General features: G+C 41.4%; 1 long non-coding RNA gene across 2 annotated transcripts in view; it reads left to right on the top strand.

The window, feature by feature from the left end:
• Positions 1–24,820, top strand: part of LOC141076159 (uncharacterized) — a 185,249-nt gene that overhangs the window by 46,766 nt on the left and 113,663 nt on the right. Inside the window, exons 2-3 of one of the 2 annotated variants that reach the window (XR_012227428.1) lie at positions 11,339–11,399; positions 14,170–14,250. This is a non-coding gene — a long non-coding RNA (uncharacterized lncRNA). The remainder of the gene's footprint in view (positions 1–11,338; positions 11,400–14,169; positions 14,251–24,820) is intronic. The other variant, XR_012227427.1, reaches the window with a different exon arrangement.

Below are 24,820 nucleotides of genomic sequence, written 5' to 3'. Positions count from 1 at the left end.
GTCCTCACACTAGCTGAGGATTCCCTAGAGAGCGGTCATACATCTGAATCTCCTGGCGTGCTGGGTATTGTGGTGCCACAGCAGCTTGTAGCATCACAATACCTGCTGAAGAAAGAAGAAAGAAAACCCTACAACTGTAAGTATTGCCTGATCCCCGATCCCTTCCCCATCTAGCTTCACCCCCCAATCTAGCTTCATCCCCCACAATCTAGCTTTGTCCCCCCCAATCCCCCCTACCCCCTCTTTTTACCCCCCTCCACCCCCCCCTTTGCGCCACCTCCGTGCGCACATTTAGCAGGCGCCGAGCGTTGATTGGTGACGCAGGTCAGAAAACGTGAGTGCAGAGCCCAATATAGCGACCACCTACTGGTGGTCAAGTACAAGGACAAGAGGGATATCCATCTCTTGACCACCATACACGGTGATGGCAACACCCTCTGCACTGTACGGGGTACCTCCACACAGGTCCGCAAACCTACCTGTGTCGTGGGGTACAACAAAAACATTGGCGTTGATCTCTCCGATCAAAACCTCCAACCGTACAATGCTCTCAGAAAGGCCAGGGCGTGGTACAAAAAGCTGGCCATGCACATCGTACAAATGGCAATGCTCAACGCATTCCTGCTGTCACAATGTGCACACCACACCGATACGTTGTACCTTCCTTTCCAGGAGGTAGTGGTTAAGGCCCTGATGTTTGGCGCTCAGCTAGGAGCGGGTCCCAGTACTTCCGGAACTGAAGGTGCTCGTATCGTACCAGGTCAGCATTTTCCGGGGGTGGTCCCGCCAACTGGTAGAAAAGGTAAGCCGCAAAAAATGTGCCGAGTGTGTTACAAAAAGGGAATACGCAAGGACACCATTTACCAGTGCGACACCTGCCCCGAAAAGCCTGGCCTGTGTATGAAGGATTGCTATAAATTGTACCACACCTCCATGCACTACTAATTTACATTAGTTTAGTTGGGGGCACATCTAGATTTGCTCTTTGGGGTCTAGTATACAAAATGATGTCACATGTGGGTTTTTTTTTCCTGTTTAGGCACATCAGGGGCTCTGCAAACAGAACATGACGCCAGGAGACCCATCAAAGTCTGCATTCCAAATCATCACTACTTCCCTTTCGAGCCCCGACATGTGCCTAAACAGTTTTTTCCCACATGTGAGGTACCAGCGTACTCAGGTCAAATTGGACAACGTCTTTTGGGGTCCAATTTCTCCTGTTACTCTTGGGAAAATTAAAAATTGGGGACTAAACAATCATGATTGTGGAAAAAATATGATTTTTTATTTTTACGCCAGGGCGTTATAAACTTCTGTGAAGCCCTTGAGGGTTCAAAGTGCTCACCACACATCTAGATGAGTTCCTTAGGGGGTCTAGTTTCCATAATAGGGTCACTTGTGGGGGGTTTCCTCTGTTTAAGCATATCATGGGTTCTCCAAACGGAACATGGCATCCGATTTCAATTTCAGCCAATTTTAGGTTGAAAATATCAAGCGGCGCTCTTTCCCTTCCGAGCCCTGCTGTGTGCCCAAACAGTGTTTCTCCCCCACATATGGGGTATCAGCACACTCAGGACAAATTGGACAACAACTTTTGCAGTCCAATTTCTCCTGATACCTTTGAGAAAATAAATTGGGGACTAAACAATCATGTTTGTGGAAAAAATATGATTTTTTATTTTTACGCCCAGGCGTTATAAACTTCAGTGAAGCCCTTGGGGGTTCAAAGTGCTCACCATAAATCTAGATGAGTTCCTTAGGGGGTCTAGTTTCCAAAATGGGGTCACTTGTGGGGGGTTTCCTCTGTTTAAGCATATCATGGGTTCCCCAAATGGAACATGGTGTCCGATTTCAATTTCAGCCAATTTTAGGTTGAAAATATCAAACGGCGCTCTTTCCCTTCCGAGCCCTGCTGTGTGCCCAAACAGTGTTTCTCCCCCCACATATGGGGTATTAGCCCACTCAGGACAAATTGGACAACTTTTGGGGTCCAATTTCTCCTGATACCCTTGGGAAAATAACAAATTGGGGACTAAACGAGCATGTTTGTGGAAAAAATATGATTTTTTATTTTTATGCCCAGGCGTTATAAACTTCTGTGAAGCTCTTGGGGGTTCAAAGTGCTCACCACACATCTAGATGAGTTCCTTAGGGTGTCTAGTTTCCAAAATGGGGTCATTTGTGGGGGCTTCCACTGTTTAGGCACATCATAGGCTCTGCAAACGGAACATGGCATCCGATCTCAATTTCAGCCAATTTTAGGTTGAAAAAATCAAACGGTGCTCCTTCCCTTCTGAGCCCTGCCATGCGCCGAAACTGTGGTTCCTCCCCACATATGGGGTATCAGCGTACTCAGGACAAATTGGACAACAACTTTTGAGGTCCAATTTCTCCTGTTACCCTTGGGAAAATAAAAAAAATGTTGCTAAAAGATCATTTTTGTGACTAAAAAGTTAAATGTTCATTTTTTCCTTCCACGTTGCTTCTGCTCCTGTGAAACACCTGAAGGGTTAATAATCTTCTTGAATGTAGTTTTGAGTAGCATGAGGGGTGCAGTTTTTAGAATGGTATCACTTTTGGGTATTTTCTGCCATATAGACCCCTCAAAGTGACTTTGAATGTGAGGTGGTCCCTAAAAAAATGGTTTTGTAAATTTTGTTGTAAAAATGAGAAATCGCTGGTCAACTTTTAACCCTTATAACTTCCTAGTAAAAAAAAATTTTGTTTCCAAAATTGTGTTGATGTAAAGTTGACATGTGGGAAATGTTATTTAGTAATTACTTTGTGTCACATATTTCTCTATTTTAAGGGCATAAAAATTCAAAGTTTGAAAATTGCAATATTTTCAAAATTTTTTCCATATTTCCGTTTTTTTCACAATTAAACGCAAGTTATATCAATGAACTTTTACCACTAACATGAAGAACAATATGTCACGAGAAAACAGCCTCAGAATCGCCTAGATCCATTGAAGCGTTCCTGAGTTATGACCTCATAAAGGGACAGTGGTCAGAATTGTAAAAAATGGCCCGGCCATAAACGTGCAAACCACCCTTGGGGCTTAAGGAGTTAAGAGCCTTTTGTACACAACTATATTATGACTTTGCACCAGAGCTGAGTATTAGAGCCAAGGACAACATTGTATACTGACCTTTCATGGGCTACTGCTACCAATATATACAGAAATGGTTACCTATTTTGCTATTATTTTGTAAAAAAAAGTCAGGAAAAATTATATAATCATCCAAGAAGTTGAAAGCGAAATAGTCAATTCGTCCCGGTCGTACAGTAACATTATTATGAAGTGGGCCAGGCAATTGTGGTGGAATTAGAGGTTCAGCAACTGGAATTAAAAGGGTATTATAATTAAATTTACATAAGGGCTCGTGCAGACAACCGTATTTTCGGTCTGAGTGAGATCCGAGGAAAATGTCAGATGTGCACACCCCCATAGAATAACATGGGTCCGAGTGCTATCCAATATTTTGTCGGATTGCACTCGGATCGAAAAAAACGGTTGTCTGCATGAGACCATATACTGAGAAAACAGTTTTACTAATAAAACACTCATTCTACTTAACATGACCCATTAGTATTACAGTCACCCTTCTGACCAGCTGAGTTATAGCCACCAGTTATTTCCAGAATAGGAACATTTTATACTCAATCATACCCCCAAAAAGACTGCAACTTTAATTCTTAGTCACTGACCTTTATTTTGCCTGTGAGTGATTTTAAAAGCAATTTAATGATGTATTGTGCATCTTTTTTTTCACAAAGACGTGTTGCCATAGTAATTCTTTGCCAGCCTAGTTACAATGAATACCGACTGATGTATTTTCTTTTTTTTTACCTACATAACAAGTGCCACTCCATCTTCAATTATTTTGTCAGGAATGAAATTATTTTGTACCTATGAAAGTCACTTCTTATCAATATTGTGAAATCAGTGGACTTAATTCATTTGTCTTTGTGAGAAAGTGCAAAGAGATTAATCAGTCAGCCACTTGGGTTTTGCTGATAAGTGAAGTAAGAAAAGTCTTTCTGTCACTTGTATGTTGAAATATTAGCACATTTTCATCTCTTTTTCATCATCCATAGTTATCTATCCTATCTAATATAAAAAAAATCAAATACTGCGCATCATACAAATATTATCCATAAGGTGAGACAACATGGGACCCCAATCAGTCTTCCATAGTACATTTCTACTTTTGTTAGGGCACCCTTTTGGAGGTCATAGCATTACTCCCTGCTCTGATGGCCATCCTCATTTATAGTAGGATGCCATGCGTTGTCTATTGGGTAACTCAGGTATTAACGATCACTCTAAACAGTTTTTTTTTTTAGATAAAGCATACTCTTGTACTTTCATGGATCTTATTGTTCTGTCGTCTTCTTGTTGAACAGGAAAAGGGCTATGAAAAATGACCAAATTCAAAATTTGTTTCCAGCTTCGAGTCTCTCCAGTTCCTTGATGCTATATTAGACTTTCCTGGTGGCAATTGAAGCCTATCAGCATCAGCTTCCATAAGTGGCTTTCTAGCTATACTTTCTTGATTTGCAAACTTGTACTCATCTAAGAATGTTATTAAATGCATTTATCTTTTGTACGCAACAGATGCAAACTCAAGACTCATAAGCAATCCTTACGCTCCTACTTGGATATTGAGAGTTGATATAATTTAACATTTAGAACAAAAATGAGTCTAGACCATTTGCTGTTTTTCTTGAAAAAAAACTATGAGATTATGATAAGCTCCAAAAAGTTAATAAAGTTTGAAATAATTGATAACTTATGGTACATAGAGCTGTAGAGCTGTAAGTGCCATTTATATATAGGGCATTTTTGTAGCAGGTCTGCCATTTTTGTGGTTCTCTTATGCCTTAATATAGCTGAGGTCGAAGGGGTAAGGTTTCTCCTTGTGGAGAGTGACATACCAGCTCTGACTTGTCAAGGTAAGGAGGCTTATTCGCCGTGCAATCCTCCTCTGGGAAAATAATATGCAAATTGCCTCTTCGGAGAGGAAGAGGACTTGAACTCTATAGTGCCACCTGTTAGTAGTAGTGATCCTATAAGTCACAATCAACCCTTTAACGAGTCTTGTTTACCCTAAGTCATATTACAAGACTCGTTAAAGGGTTGATTGTGACTTGTAGGATCACTACTACCAACAGGTGACACTATAGAGTTCAAAACATGCAAAACAGAAGCTGCGGAGACACCATCACGTGTTTCTCAACGCAAGCAATGACCAGCCAGGTCTTTGTCCGGGAAGGAACAACCACGGGAAGGGCAGTCTCCAATGAAGGAAACCACCTATGCCAAAACATGGTATCCATCCACATACAGCTGTTTCGGGGTATTGCCCCTCATCAGTGTGGAGTAGGAAACTGGCTGGTAGGAGCAATGCCTAGTAAAAAGACTATGAAGAGGAGGATGAATGAACTCATGGAGATCAACATCCGACACTGCGGAGACACCATCACGTGTTTCTCAACGCAGTGATTCTAGAGCACTGCCCCCATCCCTTATGGGAAATATGCAAAACAGAAGCTGCGGAGACACCATCACGTGTTTCTCAACGCAAGCAATGACCAGCCAGGTCTTTGTCCGGGAAGGAACAACCACGGGAAGGGCAGTCTCCAATGAAGGAAACCACCTATGCCAAAACATGGTATCCATCCACATACAGCTGTTTCGGGGTATTGCCCCTCATCAGTGTGGAGTAGGAAACTGGCTGGTAGGAGCAATGCCTAGTAAAAAGACTATGAAGAGGAGGATGAATGAACTCATGGAGATCAACATCCGACACTGCGGAGACACCATCACGTGTTTCTCAACGCAGTGATTCTAGAGCACTGCCCCCATCCCTTATGGGAAATATGCAAAACATGCAAAACAGAAGCTGCGGAGACACCATCACGTGTTTCATCCTCCTCTTCATAGTCTTTTACTAGGCATTGCTCCTACCAGCCAGTTTCCTACTCCACACTGATGAGGGGCAATACCCCGAAACAGCTGTATGTGGATGGATACCATGTTTTGGCATAGGTGGTTTCCTTCATTGGAGACTGCCCTTCCCGTGGTTGTTCCTTCCCGGACAAAGACCTGGCTGGTCATTGCTTGCGTTGAGAAACACGTGATGGTGTCTCCGCAGCTTCTGTTTTGCATGTTTTGCATATTTCCCATAAGGGATGGGGGCAGTGCTCTAGAATCACTGCGTTGAGAAACACGTGATGGTGTCTCCGCAGTGTCGGATGTTGATCTCCATGAGTTCATTCATCCTCCTCTTCATAGTGCACTATAGAGTTCAAGTCCTCTTCCTCTCTGAAGAGGCAATTTGCATATTAATATAGCTGAATATTTATAGTCAAAGAACATTCAATGCCAGTGAGTAAAAGATCAATTGTCTTTTGGGAACCACTCATTTATAAGTTCTCATGGTGCCAATATATCCATTACTGAATGAGGTAATGGAGCCGCCCTATGGGGAATAAACAAAACACTATCCCTGATACTGCACTGGTAATCAATAAAAATGGTAGAGAAAGCTAAAATCGAATAAACGTGACACAAAAATTATCCAAAATATACCTAAACCTGCAATATGCCTAATACACTTAAACCTATAGATATATGGGCGCCCACCCTGTAAAGAGCAAACAAACAGTAACACTGTTTCTCCTAAGGCCCCAAAAAGTTCCCATAGTTCCAAAGATTCCAAAATCAAGCATTAATTATATTATGACTTATGTTCTGAGGTAAACCGATGTGTTACAAGTAATAGGCAAACAATATGTAGGTGAAAAAGAAGAGTACTGATGTTAGAAGAGGGGCTGATTCTGTGATCATGTTCTTTAAATATCGGGATATAAAGTTCCCGTGCCAGATATATTACTGGTATGAAAAGTGTGGTTAATGCAATGTGTTCACATGAAGCTTGGTTTCTGCTGCCTAAGCTTCACAGCCAAATGTTCTCGTCTGCTCAGATTGAGGGATAGTTCCTTCATTCAGCAGATGGTGACTTTCTGTGCTTCTTTTTATGTTTTTCATTAGCAGAATAATTTATGCATATAGGAATCCTGCTCAGTATCACCAACTCCCATCATTGACCTCATCACAGAGAGAGCATTACTAGTGAAACCATGGAACATACAATTTGGAGCTTTTTTGGTAGCTGTTTATTGGGTGGGTATCTTGGGCACCACTTTATTTACTCCCTATATACACACGTGTCAGTGTATACTGAGAATTGATATACATCTTTTAATTGGTTTCCTCATCTTCAGAAAATTAGTGGTATCACAGCGGCTACAGAACACGTTTATTGAAAATTGATTATGCTCGAAAGATGCTACATGGGCAAAAAAGGCATTCAGCTTCTGGAATGACTCTGTCTCATAAAACAAGAGCATCTATAACATGGGTATAAAATATTAAATGAGGGAAAGCTACGATGTTCTACTATACATGTTTTGGGAGCAGTATACTCTACTTGGCATTTAGCTGAAAAGGAGATTTGTGAGGAGCATATGATCTGTCAGATGTCTTATCTCAGCCAATCAGTATCTTGACAACATTAGTAAGATAACATACAGGGCTGAAATCCCAATGCCTCTGGCAAATGTCCTTTTCAGCTAAGTGAATAACTCAGTATACATAACCCTCAAACACTGTTAGGCTAGATTCACAGAACGTTAGAGCAGTCCGTTCAACGCATGCGTTAAACGGACTGCGCTAACGCTACTCCTTATTTTGATCGCGTTATGCGTTCGCGCTAGCACAGATGCTCCAGTGACGGACCCTCGAATGCTGCAGACAGCGTCCGAGGGTCTGTCACAGCATGACGGCACATCGCTAATGCATGCTAGTTATGACATACGTTAGCGATGCGTTACGTTATGGCAGTCTATGGCAGCGTTAATGGATGCGTTACATCGCGTTAATGCCGCTTTGTAACGCAATCCGTTAAACGGACTGCCATAATGCTATGTGAACCAGGCCTTAATGAAAGACTTCTTAACAGTTCCTGCATTAATACTGTTGTTTTCATTCCAGAGGAGAAGTCTGTGTTCAAGATTCTAATCTGTTGGCCAGTTTGTAGAGAGGTTACAAAGAGGACCTGTAGAGGACCTGTCCTGTCCATATAGTACATAGACAACCCCCAAAGAAAGCCCATGTCATTGCCATCTTGGCTTTTCTGTGAAGCCTAGCTCAAAGCTGGGCTTCATATAGGTTTTGTATTATCAATATATACTTCAATGCTAAAGTATTGCAGTGTATAGCAAGTGATCAAACAGTCGCAGGTTCATGTCCTGTAGGGGCATGAGAGGGGGCGCTAAAAATATAAGTAAAAATTAATGTAAACATTTTTAACAAATAATAAGTAATTTGAAAAAAAGTGAACAATATAATATTATTTAACCAATACGGTTAACATCATAAAAAAAAGAAACTGCGCAAACTGCCACTTTTCAGTCACTGTACTGCCACTAAAAAATGCAAAAAAAAGCTATCAAAATGTCTTTTGTATCCACAAATGGTGGCATTAAAAACTACAGCTAGATACGCAAAGAATAAGCACTTATACAGTGCCATCAATAGAGAAATAAAAAATTTGTGTCTTAGAAAATGGTGTCCTCAACCATGTTTTTTTTGTAATTTCAGAATTTTTTTCAAAACTGCTAATAAAAGAACCAATATAAATTTGGTGTGGAAACAACATTTTCAAAGCATCTCAATTTACTCAGTATCAATGAGATTATTAATAGTTGTCTGAGGATTGTCCTGCCATGATGAATGCACTTCGGCATGAAAATCATAAAGATTTGCTGATGGCAGATCCTTTGGAATTTCATTGGACATCATACCAGACGAGGGTACGTCACACCAGTCCTACGCCTGGAATTATAGTATAAGATGGCCTTAAGTACTGTAATTGAATCTCTCTATTCTTAATTCCAGGTATATTGACTGATCTCTGTTACATTGATTCGGTCAAGGAATCATTGATACGTCATTACTCCAATGTGTCCCAAGAGCTGTTTTTTACCACGACACCGCCAAAACTACATGTTGCTCGTACTACTGTACTGTGAGCAGCCTGCGTGGCCTAAACGTTCTGCTATCGCTTGCAGTGTCTCTAGATTTCATTAGTCAGCAATTGCAAAGGGAGCTGCCAGCAACAGATCTTGATGATTTGTGTGCCCAATTGTATTCAGTGTATCAGAACATTCCTCAGAAAACAATAACCTTATTGATAGCATGCAAGGTGTTTAAGTGTGTGTATTTCTGTGTGAATAATTTGAGATGTTTTGAAAAATTTGCTTCCATATTGTCATCAGTTGTATATCATTAACATGCCTATCTGTTAGGCATCGGGTTCCTGCAGTGGTTCAACAAGAATCCAGAGCCTCACATTCTGTGGTCTCCCATTGTCTTTCGACCGCAGAGGAGATAGCTCAGCAATCCCGGCTTTCCAGACGCTTTGCGCAGACCTGCTCTGTGGGGCTGGCTATTGCTGCCACCTTTGGGTCAGCAATGGCAATGCAGGCTGCTCAGCAGCAAATCGCTCCAGAGGCTAAGTCCTTCTGTTGCTCCACTGAGCATGCTCACGAGACGATCTCCCATTGGAGATCGGGAGCCACATGTCCAGGTTCTTCTCCAGACCTGATTGGTCCATCTCAGGGATCTGGAAGCTTCCGGAAGGTCCTGGCTATAAAAGGTTCGCATGGCCGCTCGGCCATGAGCTAGTATAGTCTCTAGTTGCTAGTGTGTGTATGGTGATGGATGCATGAACCTGCGAATGACTCATTAAGATCCCCTCCCTCTGATATTACAAGTGTGCATAGGGACTTAGCTATAGAGTCAGCGCCAGTCAATGGCAAGCTACAAGCCACTACAGCATCCTCCACAGTGCTAGCGTCCGACAGTGCGCCTGCTTTCGGGAATTGTCGAATAGCGGCAGTGTCTGTCGCCGCGCTGCAGTCTGCAGCTCCTCTTGGCGTCTGCAGTTGTGACGCCGCACGCACGGCAGGTCTAGACGGACGCAGACCCACTGCCTAGGGCCCAGGTCCTGTGACCATATACCGTGCGTGCACTTCTCTGTGACCTGTGACGCTAACAGGCTCCGCCTTTTTGTGTTTTTCACTTAAGGCATCTCTGTGATTAAACAGAGATCGCTCAGCGCACCTAGGTGACATTCAACCCGCGTGCGTAATACCGCCATATTGTACGTCCGCCATTAGCTAGCAGCAGTGTTAACACCTTCTGCACGGTGGACCCCGGGCAGCGAACGCACTTTACGTTATTTTATATTTAGTGCGTTCTGCCGTCCCTAACACCTATCTATCCTATGATTTGCATAGTTCCACGACTTTTCCTTCTCAGTGTTGCAATTTCAATGTTGAGGAGAGTTTATATACAATATATATATATTTATCTAAAATGTATAGAATGCATGCCCATGAGAGTAGGGTCCTCTTCCCCTCTATACCAATCAGTCACTGTTATTTTGTTATATGTTCTCCCCGTGTTTGCATGAGTTTCCTCAAGGTCCTCCGGTTTCCTCCCACACTCCAAAGACATATTGATAGGGAATATAGACTGTGAGCCCCAGTGGGGGCATCGACGATGTATGTAAAGCAATGGTGATATATAATTGAGTAAAACAAATAATAAAATAATCATTTTGTTCATTGTAATTTATATTTGTTTTGTATGTGAACCCTTTTCACAGCACCATGGAATTAATGGGGCTTTAGAAATTAACAATATTAATATATATTTATATATATGATTTGATGACCCTTTAAGAAGTAAATTATGTCATTCTTCATTTATTATTATTAGCTATTGTATGAGACCACGGAATGTCAGTGCTGAACGTTTTCTTTTTTTTGTTCTGCACAGTATACAGTCTAACCACAAAGCCACAGGACACTGAATATGAGTCACGAGCACTCATAAAGAAAAGTGTCTTTATGATATCTAGTATCAGACATTTGTCTTTCAAGCAAGGACTTTTCTAAACAGAAATTCCGGAACACATAGGTTTTCCCGCTGACATGTTAGTTGAATCACTCGTAACATGGGGACTGTCCCAAATCCCCAGCGGGGAATTCAAAGCTGCAGATTAGTGTAGGCAGTGGTTCAGTTATGAATATGCGCAAGTATTTCCTTAAGTATCACCGAAAAAGCATGATAAAATGTGGCATTTCCTCTTGAGTGTTGTTTGGCCAGTGATCATATTGAGAAAAGTTTAATTGACAATATTAATATGAACAGTTAGCTGTCAGAAGCAGTAAGGCTTTTTTGTTCCTCTTCCTCCTATAGGCAAGAACCATGAGCAGCAGAAGAAACGCTATCACCTGGAAGACATCACCGAGAGCCAAAGGTAGGACAGTCATTGTTAGTGAAGTGCTGATACTCGCACTGCTTATATTTTCTTTACGTTTTTTCAAATCTGCAGCTTGACAATCCTACGCGTTTTTTGTAGAGTTTTTCACCTACTCAAAAAGATTGGAAAAAAATGCAAGTAAAAATGCATCAAAAACACAGCAAAAATTTGTGTATATTACGTAGCATTTTTCCCGATAACACTCTGCTTTTTGTTGTTGAAAAATCTTGTGCAAATACTCACTGTGCACATAGCCTTGCTGTGCTCTATAGGTTTGAGACATGCCTTGGTAATCCAAGGGTAAAAGTACATCCCAGGCTTGGTGGCACATAACTTATCACCCGGGAGGAAACGGCAATGTTTGTTCTACAGCTCAGACACAACAATTTTGTTTTTGTTTCTGAGGTGGTGAAATGGGTGATGATCGCTGGCTGTGTCTTCCCATTTCCTTCCTCTCAACAGCAGCCGCACATTAAAAACACTTTCTAAATCTTTTGAAGACAGTTTTGAACTTTTTGACAATTAAGAGGTCAGAAAGCTTATTAAAAGCTACTGAAATCCTCATCTTCTGACGTGGTCATTACAGTCCTGTTAACACTGGCGATAAGTTCGGGTTTCTGCTCATAAACCTCCAACTGATTACAATTTGTGCCATACCTCATTGACGTGTAAAGGTGAGCCTGCACTTAACGGGAACCTATCATGTGAAAAAGCGCCATTAACCTGCAGATATTGGGTTAATCTGTCGGTACTGAACCTGTCCAGTGCCCACACTGAGAGCCCCGCTTCCTGGACTAAATTAATTTTGTTCCTCCTGTAGCGTTCGTGTTTCAGTCACGGGGACGGTACCGGCACAGCTTCAGTCACCGCTCTGTGTGTATATAGAGTGACGGCTGTAACCTCACCCCCTTCCGGACCTAATGCTAAGCGTGCAGTCAGACAGTGCCAGGGGCGCGGTTGTAGCCGACACTCTATATGCACACAGGGAGGTGACTGAACCCGCACCCCAGCGCACCTGTGTAATTGGAGGCAGAATGCTACCAGGGGGAATAAAGTTAATTTGCTCCTGGCTTTCAGTGCGGACACTGAGCAGGTTCAGAATGCTATACACCTGCAGATTAACCCCATATCTGCAGGTTAATAGCATTTTTTGTTCACATGACAGGTTCCCTTTAACATTGCAGACATTGTTTAGTAACTAATATTGGATTTTTTGGGGATTGTTCGGCACTGATTTACATGGGGAAACAGTCTAACCATGCTACTGTAATGCTACACTTTGCAAATTTGTTAAATTGGAAGCGGTAAAAGCGTCATGGTGCCAGGATAAACAGGCATTGATTCATGATCTGTGTTACAAGTTTTGAGCTGCCCCAAAAGTCCATTTTTTTACACCTGCAACTCTATTGCTCATGTAGTAATCTTCCCCTAGAATTATCCAGTAAGGTGAGGGTCCTGCAACATTTTATGACATATCATAGCAGTATATTGCTGAAATAGCGGTAGTAAGTGTCATAAAATGTAACCTGTTTTGTATCCCGTTCCCAAAATTTGGACATTTGCTATAACTAACAGGTGTAAAACAACAGGCTACCGACTAATGGTCTGTAAAGTATTCTTATGAGCCTGATAACCATAGCAGCCTGAAGAAAACACCAGAAATGAAGGCTTTCCATATATTCACATCTAGCCTCTGTAATTGGCATTACTTCATTGATACCCAGGACTATCAATATGATCGGTGCTACAGTGATAAGATCTGTCACGTACAAAAAGTTTCATGTAGCTATTATCCAGGGGTGTTGTTCTTTCTATAGGGGGGATTTTAATGCTTCCTTCGGGGCGTTCTTTGCAGGCTTGGTAGTGGTACGAAGTGTGTGGTCTCTGGGTCTGACTAATGCATTTATGTACTGTGACTGAAAATACCTCCTAGCCTGCCAGGACTGACTGGGACTTGAGGAATGTGGTTCACATTCTGCTCCTATACCCCCCTCCCTCTCATCTCTTCTAACTATCCAAAAGCTAGTTTTATAAATTTGCCTTCCACTTATTTGGAGCCGGCATCGCTGCACGTAATCGATCCAGATCCCGCAGTTTATCATCTCTGCTGATTTGCACAAGAACTCCCTATCCTCCATTATCCCCCTCCTCATCAGACTGACAGTTGAATGAGCTACAGAGAGAATGAAAGGGAGGGGGAAGAGAGAAAAATGAGAGGAAGAAGGAAGGGGTGGGAACAGAGGGGCCCATTTCCCCTTTTATTATAAAAAAAAAAAGAAAAAAAAAAAGCATTGACAGCTGGTTGTGCCGTAGTTCACATGACAAAGTGCTATGGAGACGAGCAGTTAAACTGAGGCCAGCTTGGAAGGATGGTCAGCTGATTTCTCAGTCATTTCCCAGGTTATCAGCTGATGTTAAGTAATGCAGCTGCCCAGTGTGAGGAGACTTAGAGGAACCCAGGTAGGAGCGATGCCATGTGCCAATGTCAGATGTTTCCGTGCCCATCACATGTCTATGTTCCAGTCCCGTGCTACTGATTTTATGTCTTTTACCTCGTGCCTTTGAGAAGCTGTTCCCCCTTTACAATATATATATATATATATATGTATAATGTGTGTGTGTAATGTATATGTATGTGCTCCGCATGTGTACATGCTCTTGTGCAAGGAAAAAAAAAAGCTCCTGGAAATCCCCCCCGAGCAGAATATAACATGAATAGATTGGATCAGCTAACAAAATAGCCAAATTCCTCTGCATTTATTCCTAGGCATTAACAGCTTGCTGGAATGAGGAAGTTTGGACAATTTTCAACATGTCAAAGAATCATCATTCACCATCATTATAAACGGTACACGTTGTTTTGTTTTTTTTTGTTTGTAAATGAAACAGTATTGAAGGCCGGGCACTAGTTGTAAGTAACTGTGGACTAAGCCGAGATGGTGCTTCCTTTAGATTGAGCAGAACTGTATGTAGGTGGCATAGACCTCTGGTTTCGAAGTGGTTACTGAAAGTTATTGATGTTGGTTTCAGGTTGGCTGCCCTCTTGTGGAATTCTGTGTCATTACAGGAGATGCTTAGTGTATTTCTGTATTTCAGCGTTAAATGGCAAGAGTGATGGTTTCACCCCCACGACTGGGGGTACAGCTTGCCATTAAAAGTTTAAACCTCAGCTATGCCAAGGACTGACCTTCTGAATCTCCGTTATTACGTCCAAGGAATTTCCCTGTATTAAAGTGAAAAGCAAGCAGTAGATCTCCTTTCTATATAGATAAATAGAAAAGTAATTGTATGTGTTTTTTTTTTCCAAATGTGCAGATAAGCTTTCTGTAGATTATTTCTGGTATTTTTATGATGTCACTCTGTGTCTCAAAATCTAGCCCATTCTCATCATGTATCTAGCAATATGTAACTACAGTTGCCAGAATTTTACAACTGTGGCAGCAATGCATGTGAGATTACAACAAGGGTCGGCATTTTATTTCTCCAGAAGCAGCAGAATTTCTTGTTTGTCAGTGTCGCATAAAATTTAGCCTCATTCACTTGCAGAAGAATGAGCCACAATACTAAACACCGTGTAAAAAAAAGGCCAATGGATAAGAGACATGGGAACATTACGCAAACCCATATTTCGAACCTTTTAGAATCCCTTTGGAGGCATAGGGACTATAATTTTCTCAATTTGTTTAGACCTAGAAACAAATTAGAAAAAAATAAGAACATTCTCTAAAGGATAACATCCTACATAGAATATGGACATAGCATTAGGTAAGTACGGATGCAAAGTGTATTTCAATTTAAAACACATTTTGTTGCCATGGTTGTTGGATATAACAAGGTCCTGTATGAATTAATGTAGTTGCTCATTATGTGCATCAGCCAATATCAAATTGCCTTCATTGGCAGCAGTCTAACGAAAAAGATCCCGAGTCCAAAATAATAAGTGTCAGGGTGGCTGAACTTCAATAAAAAATGCAGTTACGGAAAAAACTTCTCAATACAAAACAAATTGTGCAACATTTTGAAATATAGTTTTGAAACCTGTGAGGCATATTAAGGCAGCCCCTCTCCATAGAACATGTTAGATTAAGTAGGTTGTCCACTACTTTAACACTGATGGCTTATTCTTAGGATAGGTAATCAATGTCTGATTGGTCGGGGTGTGACACCTGGCACCCCGGCCAATCAGCTGTTTCCAGTAACTGCTCAATTACAGTGGTGCACAGCACCTGCCGGGTATCACCCTTTCCCCCACAGATCAGACATTGATGACCTATTCTAACCATAAGCCATCAAAGTTAAAGTAGTGGACAGCCTCTTTACGTTCCATTTTCTATGAGCCAGGGAAAATGCACAGGCGCCGCTCTGTGCATTGCAGCCCGATGTGTCTATATAACCTAAAGCCCCCGTTACACACTGCGATATCGCTAGCAATATCACTGTAAAGTCACCGATTTTGTGCATGGGCATGTGATACTTACCTCCGACCCGCTCCCCCGCTGGTTATCGCTGATCGCGCGAGAAGCTGCTGGATCGTTCCTCATCGGTCACTTCCTGCGGCGCTTCCTGCTGTGACGACGAGCGACACGTGGAGCCGGGCGGGAGGACGCAGGTTTGCCTCGTCTGACAGGTAAGTAGCGATCCCCGTCCCCAGCGATGTCGCTGGTGAGATCTGCCTGTGTGGCAGCTCACTAGCGACCACTTAGCGATGTACCAGCGATCCTGACCGCGTCATATCGCTGGTCGGGATCGCTGGTCCATCGCTAGGTGTAACGGTACCCTAAGAGTCATGCAAACTCTGATGGACCTAGATAATCCACCAATGACATGTTTGTCCATACAATTAAATGGCTAGAATGTAATGCAGCTTCTTTATGCAGCAGGACAAATATATGGTGATTATTTAGAGGTATTTAAAGGGGTTGTCTCATAAGCAGCATTTATTACTTAACATGCCATGCGTTCTAAAAGTATTCAGACCCCTTTACATTTTTCACTCTTTCGTTTCATTGTATCCATTTGGTAAATTCAAAAGAGTTCACTTTTTTCTCATTAATGTATACACTGCACCCCATCGTGACTGAAAAAAAACAGAAATGTAGAAATTTTTGCAAATTAATTAAAAAAAACCTGAAATATTACATGGTCATAAGTATTCAGACCCTTTGCTCAGTGTTGAGTAGAAGCACGCTTTTGAGCTAGTACAGCCATGAGTCTTCTTGAGAATGATGCAACAAGTTTTTCACACATGAATTTGGGGATCCTCTGCCATTCTTCCTTGCAGATCCTCTCCAGTTCCATCAGGTTTGATGATGTATGTTGGTGGACAGCCATTTTCAGGTCTCTCCAGAGATGCTCAGTTGGGTTTAGGTCAGAGCTCTGGCTGGGCCAGTCAAGAATGGTCCCAGCGTTGTTCTGAAGCCACTCCTTTGTTATTTTAGCTGTGTGTTTAGGGTCATTGTCTTGTTGGAAGGTGAACCTTCAGCCAAGTCTGAGGTCCAGAGCACTCTGGAAGAGGTTTTCATCCAGGATATCTCTCTACTTGGCTGCATTCATGTTTTCTTCAATTGCAACCAGTCGTCCTGTCCCTGCAGCTGAAAACACCCCCATAGCATGATGCTGCCACCACCATGTTTCACTGTTGTGATTGTATTGGGCAGGTGATGAGCAGTGCCTGGTTTTTTCCACACATACCGCTTAGAATTATCACCAAAAAGTTCTATCTTTGTCTCATCAGACCAGAGAATCTTATTTCTCATAGTCTGGGAGTCCTTCATGTGTTTTTTAGCAAACTCAGTGTGGGCTTTCATATGTCTTGCACTGAGGAGAGGCTTCTGTCTGGCCACTCTGCCATAAAGGCCCGACTGGTGGGAGGGCTGCAGTGATAGTTGACTTTGTGGAACATTCTCCCATCTCCCTACTGCATCTATGGAGCTCAGCCCAAGAGATCTTGGGGTTCTTCTTTACCTGTCTCACTAAGGCTCTTCTCCCACATTTGCACAGTTTGGCTAGATGGCCAGGTCTAGGAAGACTTCTAGTAGTTCTAAACTTCTTCCATTTAAGGATTATGAAGGCCACTGTACTCTTAGGAACCTTGAGTTCTTCAGAAATTCTTTTGTATTCTTGGCCAGATGTGTGCCTTGCCACAATTCTGTTTCTGAGCTCCTTGGCCAGTTCCTTTGACCTCATGATTCTCATTTGGTCTGACATGCACTGTGAGCTGCGAGGTCTCGTATAGACAGGTGTGGGCCTTTACAAATCAAGTCCTTTCAGTTTAATTAAACACAGCTGGACTCCAATAAAGGAGTAGAACCATCTCAAGGAGGATCACAAGGAAATGGACAGCATGTGACTTAAGTGTCTGAGGAAAGGGTCTGAATACTTATGACCATGTGATATTTCAGGTTTTCTTTTTTTAATAAATTTGCAAAAATTTCTGCATATCTGTTTTTTGCAGTCAAGATGGGGTGCAGAGTGTACATTAATGAGAAAAAAATGAACTTTTTTGAATTTACAAAATGACTGCAATGAAGCAAAGAGTGAAAAATTTAAAGGGGTCTGAATAATTTCTCTACCCACTGAATCCATAGGATAGGTGTTAAATTTATGCTAGCTTGGGGGCTGAATGCTGGACTTCACCAATCACTACAATAGTGTTCTCATGCCCCCATGTGAATGGAGCAGTAATGCATGTGTGATAATCCTTCTACCACAGCTGTAGTGCTTATGTGTCAACTGCACCCATAGACACTGAATGGATGTTACGTATAGTCAACACAACTCAATTCACACATAGGTATTTGTAATAGTTGGTGAAGTAATAACTCCTTAAAGGGAACATGGCATGTCCCTGAAACCTCAGAAACCACCACAATATAATATACAGCTTCATAGTAGTGACTTGTATTTGAGATGTTATCAGAAAGATAAAGTTTTAATGCCTTCCTTGGCAAATGCCTATGCACATGACTAGTGCAAGTGGGGAGGTGGTGGCGTTTTGCCGAGAGCAGTCCGGCTTTACATGATGGACTCACCCTCCCCTGAGCATGATAGACATCCTCCTGACTCATTCTCCTGATTCACTATGTCTTCGGAAGAAATGTGCATGCGCAAAACGCAGCTCATGAGAGAATGTGATTGCACCACCCATCGATGGTATCTGTGTAGAGGTTCATCTCTCGTGTGGTGGTGTTGTAGTGGTATGAAGCACTTGCTATCCAAAGTGGACCAAGTATTCAACAGATCATTGTAGAAAGCCTTCTCGTGTATAGGTGGTTGGGTGTTGTCTGGTCATATCTTCACACAAAGTACTGTGTTGGTTGAGTAAAGCCTCAGAATCCTTTCATGACCATACTACAATTATCTCAATATTGCCAGTATTGTATAGACCAGATTGCCATTCTCATTAGAGTGTTCCATGTTCTTCTACAATTTATTATTACTTGTCTCTCAGGAAAAACATAAGTCTCATTTCGACAAAGCAATTTCACCAGAATTCTGGCATAAATTGCTTTGCAAAAGGGACTTTTGGTGTTTTCACAACAGTTTCTCCCAGCTCCTCCAAAATGGACGGCGCGGGGGCACTGTGGGACCATGATATAAATGCTCATCTAATTCTAAGTCATCTACAGTTGTGGCCAAAAGTATTGACACCCCTGCAATTCTGTCAGATAATACTCAGTTTCTTTCTGAAAATGATTGCAAACACAAATTCTTTGGTATTATTATCTTCATTTAATTTGTCTTAAATGAAAAAACACAAAAGAGAATGAAGCAAAAAGCAAAACATTGATCATTTCACACAGAACTCCAAAAATGGGCCGGACAAAAGTATTGGCACCCTCAGCCTAATACTTGGTTGCACAACCTTTAGCCAAAATAACTGCGACCAACCGCTTCCGGTAACCATCAATGAGTTTCTTACAATGCGCTGCTGGAATTTTAGACCATTCTTCTTTGGCAAACTGCTCCAGGTCCCTGATATTTGAAGGGTGCCTTCTCCAAACTGCCATTTTTAGATCTCTCCACAGGTGTTCTATGGGATTCAGGTCTGGACTCATTGCTGGCCACCTTAGAAGTCTCCAGTGCTTTCTCTCAAACCATTTTCTAGTGCTTTTTGAAGTGTGTTTTTCGTCATTGTCCTGCTGGAAGACCCATGACCTCTGAGGGAGACCCAGCTTTCTCAGACTGGGCCCTACATTATGCTGCAAAATTTGTTGGTAGTCTTCAGACTTCATAATGCCATGCACATGGTCAAGCAGTCCAGTGCCAGAGGCAGCAAAGCAACCCCAAAACATCAGGGAACCTCCGCCATGTTTGACTGTAGGGACCGTATTCTTTTCTTTGAATGCCTCTTTTTTTCTCCTGTAAACGGTATGTTGATGCCTTTGCCCCAAAAGCTCTACTTTTGTCTCATCTGACCAGAGAACATTCTTCCAAAACGTTTTAGGCTTTTTCAGGTAAGTTTTGGCAAACTCCAGCCTGGCTTTTTTATGTCTCGGGGTAAGTAGTGGGGTCTTCCTGGGTCTCCTACCATACAGTCCCTTTTCATTCAGACGCCGACGGATAGTACGGGTTGACACTGTTGTACCCTCGGACTGCAGGGCAGCTTGAACTTGTTTGGATGTTAGTCGAGGTTCTTTATCCAACATCCGCACAATCTTGTGTTGAAATCTCTTGTCAGTTTTTCTTTTCCGCCCACATCTAGGGAGGTTAGCCACAGTGCCATGGGCTTTAAACTTCTTGATGACACTGCACACGGTAGACACAGGAACATTCAGGTCTTTGGAGACGGACTTGTAGCCTTGAGATTGCTCATGCTTCCTCACAATTTGGTTTCTCAAGTCCTCAGACAGTTCTTTGGTCTTCTTTCTTTTCTCCATGCTCTATGTGGTACACACAAGGACACAGGACAGAGGTTGAGTCAACTTAAATCCATGTCAACTGGCTGCAAGTGTGATTTAGTTATTGCCAACACCTGTTAGGTGCCACAGGTAAGTTACAGGTGCTGTTAATTACACAAATTAGAGAAGCATCACATGATTTTTCGAACAGTGCCGATACTTTTGTCCACCCTCTTTTTTATGTTTGGTGTGGAATTATATCCAATTTGGCTTTAGGACCAGGGCTATGGAGTCGGCGTCGGCGTTGTGGAGTTGGAGTTAGTTTTGGTTGGAGTCGGAGTTGGAGTCGGTAGAAATGTACCGACTCCGACTCCAGCTTTAAAAAAAATGTATTAATATTTCATAATTGAACTTTCATATGAATTTTATAAATGTTACTCAAATATATATGTTCTATCAAACTATGAACAACAGTGATAAGCAGTTCTGCTGGAGATAGAGACATTTCTTACTTCTTGTGTGTCACTGTTCTCCACTGCCCTTATCTAATCTTATACTTGGTTAACCTCATGCTGCCCCAAACCCCCTACTTACAATGTATGAAACTGAAAGTGAAAATGTGTTGCAAATTCTTAGTAGTAAAGCTCCTCCTCTAGACTAGATCATACTAGGTGTGCGTCTTCCAAGCATCTCACAGCTGCCTGCTACTCAGAAGAGGAAGACTGTAAGAAGTATTATCCTTTCAACAAACTTTGCATCAGTTAACTGTGAGTACATGAGGAATAATAACAGTATTACTGACCACTATATCAGTTGTACGACCTGGCAATAATTTTGTACAATTGTTTTTAGGAAAAACAATTGTCATTTGGATTGTGAATGCAGAATTAAAAACCTGAGAATGTCAAAGAAGCATCACATTAAATCAGCTGTATTTGAACATTTCACCATCACTCAAGATAGAAAACATTATGTCTGTCACTGTCAGTGTATGACAAATGATCCAGACGAAAACAAATGCTGTGAAGCCAAGATGAGTGCATATTCAGGCAAAGATAAAAATGCTCCTACCAGAGATTCTAATCTAAAGAGACATTTACAGCGCTTTCATCCAGAAGTACTGAAAGCAGTGGATGAGAAAGACTGCATCCAAACCAATGAACCAGTGCCCAGCTCTTCCAGCCAAACAAAGGAGCAGAGAACTTTGCAGCCATCAGTTGCAAGATATTTTGTCAGTGACAAAGTTACTGTGACAATGACAGTAGATAGATTTAAAAAACAGATCATAGAGCTTGTTGTAAAGGATAGTGTGCCTATTTCATTATTTTCACGACCAGCTTTTATGTGTCTGAATGGGGAAATGGCCCGCAAGCTTGGTGTTTCTCTGGAGAGAGAGAGTATTAGAAAATTAGTAATCGAAGAAGCTTTTAAACAAAAGGAAGAACTTAAAAAAACTCTCAAGGGATGCTTTCTGTTTCTTAAAATGGATGCCTGCACACGTCACAGAGTGAACTATTTTGCCATCAATGTCCGATTTGTTTGTGACAAAAATGAAATAGTTACCAAGACATTGGCAGTAAAAGACACCAAAGCTCATCACACCAGTGAGTTTCTCCAGGTCTTGGTGGAAAAGGTTCTGCAAGACTATGAACTTAAAAAAGAGCAAGTTCTTTCTGTCGTAACTGACAATGCTTCAAATATGATAAGTACTATTAAGCTAATGAATGAGAGTAATGATGGTGACCAGCAGCTAGAGCATTCTGGGTCCACAGACACAGAAATGTTTGAAATAGAGGAACACAGTATTGTAACTGAGGAGCAAACTGAAGTTGCTTCAGATGAACAGCAACATGATAGTTTAGATGATCTTGTTGAAACTGTGTCAATATGTTCTTTCATTCATCACATGCACTGTGTTGTGCATACGCTACAGCTGGCTATAAGAGACAGTCTGCAAGAAGGACATGCTGCTGCACTGATTGGCAAGGTGAGAAAATTGGCTACTGTTGCCAGAACCCCTAAAGTTGACTCAATTTTGAAGAGACGTGCTGGAAAAGGGGCAATTATTGATCAAGCCACACGATGGGGCAGTACTTACTTAATGATTCAGCGCTTGGTTGAACTGAAAACCTTTTTTGTAGACATGTCTAACCCTCAACTGACGCTAAATGAAAGTCAGTGGAATCAGGTGACTGAGCTGGAAAAATTGCTAGAGCACCCATTTACAGTGACTAAAAAATTACAAGCAGAGGACTTAACTCCAGGTATTTTCTTAAAGGAGTGGAAGAACCTGATGTTTCGCCTGTCCCAAAAAGGAGGGTTAATTGCAAGTGGCATTGCTACATCAATGAAACGGAGAGAGGAGCTACTATTACAAAATAACATTCTTTTGGCAGCTGTTTATGTAGACCCAATGCATCGGATTCTTCTAGATGATGAACAGCTAAGTAAAGGAAAAGAAGCTCTGTTTGAAATAGCAGTAAGGATGAAAGGGTTGCAGAACAGTCATGAGGAACAAGAAGAATTTGGTCGTCCTGCCACATCTTCACCCTCATCATCAACTGATGAAGAATTTAATTTCGAAAAATATTTGGATCACAAGGACCGTGCAAAGCGTTCCCGCATAGAAGAAGAGTCATCCCCATCAAGGAACACAGCCAGTACATTTCAGCAGAATTTTTCATGTGCACTAAAAGAAATTGAGAAATTTGACCGTTCATCAAAAATAACAGTGCAACAAGCGATTCCTCTGTATCCTGACATTGTCAGAGATGTTGCCCGAGTGGTTACTGCTTTGCCACCAACACAAGTTGGTGTAGAGAGGTTGTTCTCTGCTCTCAAAATAATTAGATCAGATTTGAGGGCATCCATGAAGGAGGATCTGACAGAGGCAATACTTTTTCTGAGGACAAATTTATAGATTTCTTCTTATTAACTGCATAAAAATGTTTATTGCATATTTACTTACAGTTTAGAAAAGTTTATAAAAATTATTTGCTATATTCTAATTGTATTCTAATAAATGTAGTTTTTGCTCTAAGTGGTCTGATTACTTATATGATGGTGAGAAACTGAATAAGCACGATGTTTAATATTTTACAACAGTAAATTTGTTGTTATGAATTGGCCATTTATGAAGGAGTCGGAGCCGGAGTCGGAGTCGGAGCCTGATAAAATCCAGGAGTCGGAGTCGGAGTCGCAACTGTGGCTTACCGACTCCACAGCCCTGTTTAGGACAATTCTTTTTGTGTTTTTTCATTTAAGACAAATTAAATGAAGATAATAATACCAAAGAATTTGTGTTTGCAATCATTTTCAGGAAGAAATTGAGTATTATCTGACAGAATTGCAGGGGTGTCAATACTTTTGGCCACAACTGTAATTCTTGACAAGCTGAGGCGTTCTCTACCCAAGAAACATTACTCCATCTTGAGGTTTTTGGAGAATAATTTGGCTTAAGTTGAGTACTTTGATATCTAATGACTACCACTAAAGTCACATATTTGGCCTTTTCAGAGAAATTGAAACTCAACTTGATGTCTTATAGTGTCACTGTAATGTACTGGAAATACAATCCCCATTCTCTTCCTGTAGTGAAGCTTTAAGCAAGCTTATCCGCGATCTTAGTCATATGGATGAGTCACATATTGCGCAGTAGCAACTGCTATAACTTTCCACTGGCTTTGCATTTCCTTTTCCTGAAAAACTATTCAATATCTCCAACAGAAAGTCATGTGGCTTTTGGGGAGCCCTCGTGAACTTATCCTCTGACAATATACTCTGAGTGCGCACGTGGACATTCCTTTGTTTGAATGTTTCACATACAAGGGTGTATCTGTGGGTGGATGCCGAGCGTGGAATTTCCTTGTGGGGGAAGAGAAGAAAGTGGAAGTGTGGACGCTCTTTTTATAATTAGATGTAATAAATGGTTAACTGTGAAGGTGCGGGTAGTCCATTGTAGCATGGTCTATAATGTTATAGTCTCCCATAGCTGATAGTATCTTGAAGAGGATCACAACCATTCTATAAGGCTGAGTGTATGAATAAATTAATCAATTAGAATCAATTAATTCCTATTGACTTTTTCTTTTGAAGCAGAAGTTGCAGGGGAATACTATTATGGATCTATAAATCAATCATGTAAAAACAAGTATATGCAATGGAAGCAGAAGATTATCATTTTCTTCATTAAGACATGTAGAAATTCAACAATCCATTAAATTCCAAAACGCTACCCTGTAGTCTTCTTGGTAAATTTTTAGCATAATATAGATTGTTTTATATTTTTCATTCAAGACTATATTTTTAATCATTTATTCCTTGTAACAAACACACACATGCATAATATAAAAATAAAATGTAGCGTGAAAAGGTAATAAATCTTCTACAAGTCTGTCTTTCTATCTATTCAGATATCTATCTAAGAGCAGGTGCACAACAATGTATAGCCTCTCATCTGAGAGAATCGAGTCGATTAGGCAAATCACGTGATCCAACTCTCTCTGATAAGAGTAAGATGGAGAAAAAAATGTCTCCATCCTGTCAGTCCGTGGAAATCGGACTGCACTCGTATGTCAT

Source organism: Dendrobates tinctorius, unplaced genomic scaffold (genome assembly GCF_039654945.1).
Source record: "Dendrobates tinctorius isolate UK_male_01 unplaced genomic scaffold, ASM3965494v1 ptg000391l, whole genome shotgun sequence".
NCBI classification, from domain to species: domain Eukaryota; kingdom Metazoa; phylum Chordata; class Amphibia; order Anura; family Dendrobatidae; genus Dendrobates; species Dendrobates tinctorius.
Note: the sequence above shows the minus strand (reverse complement) of the source record. Positions and strands in the feature narration are given on the sequence as shown.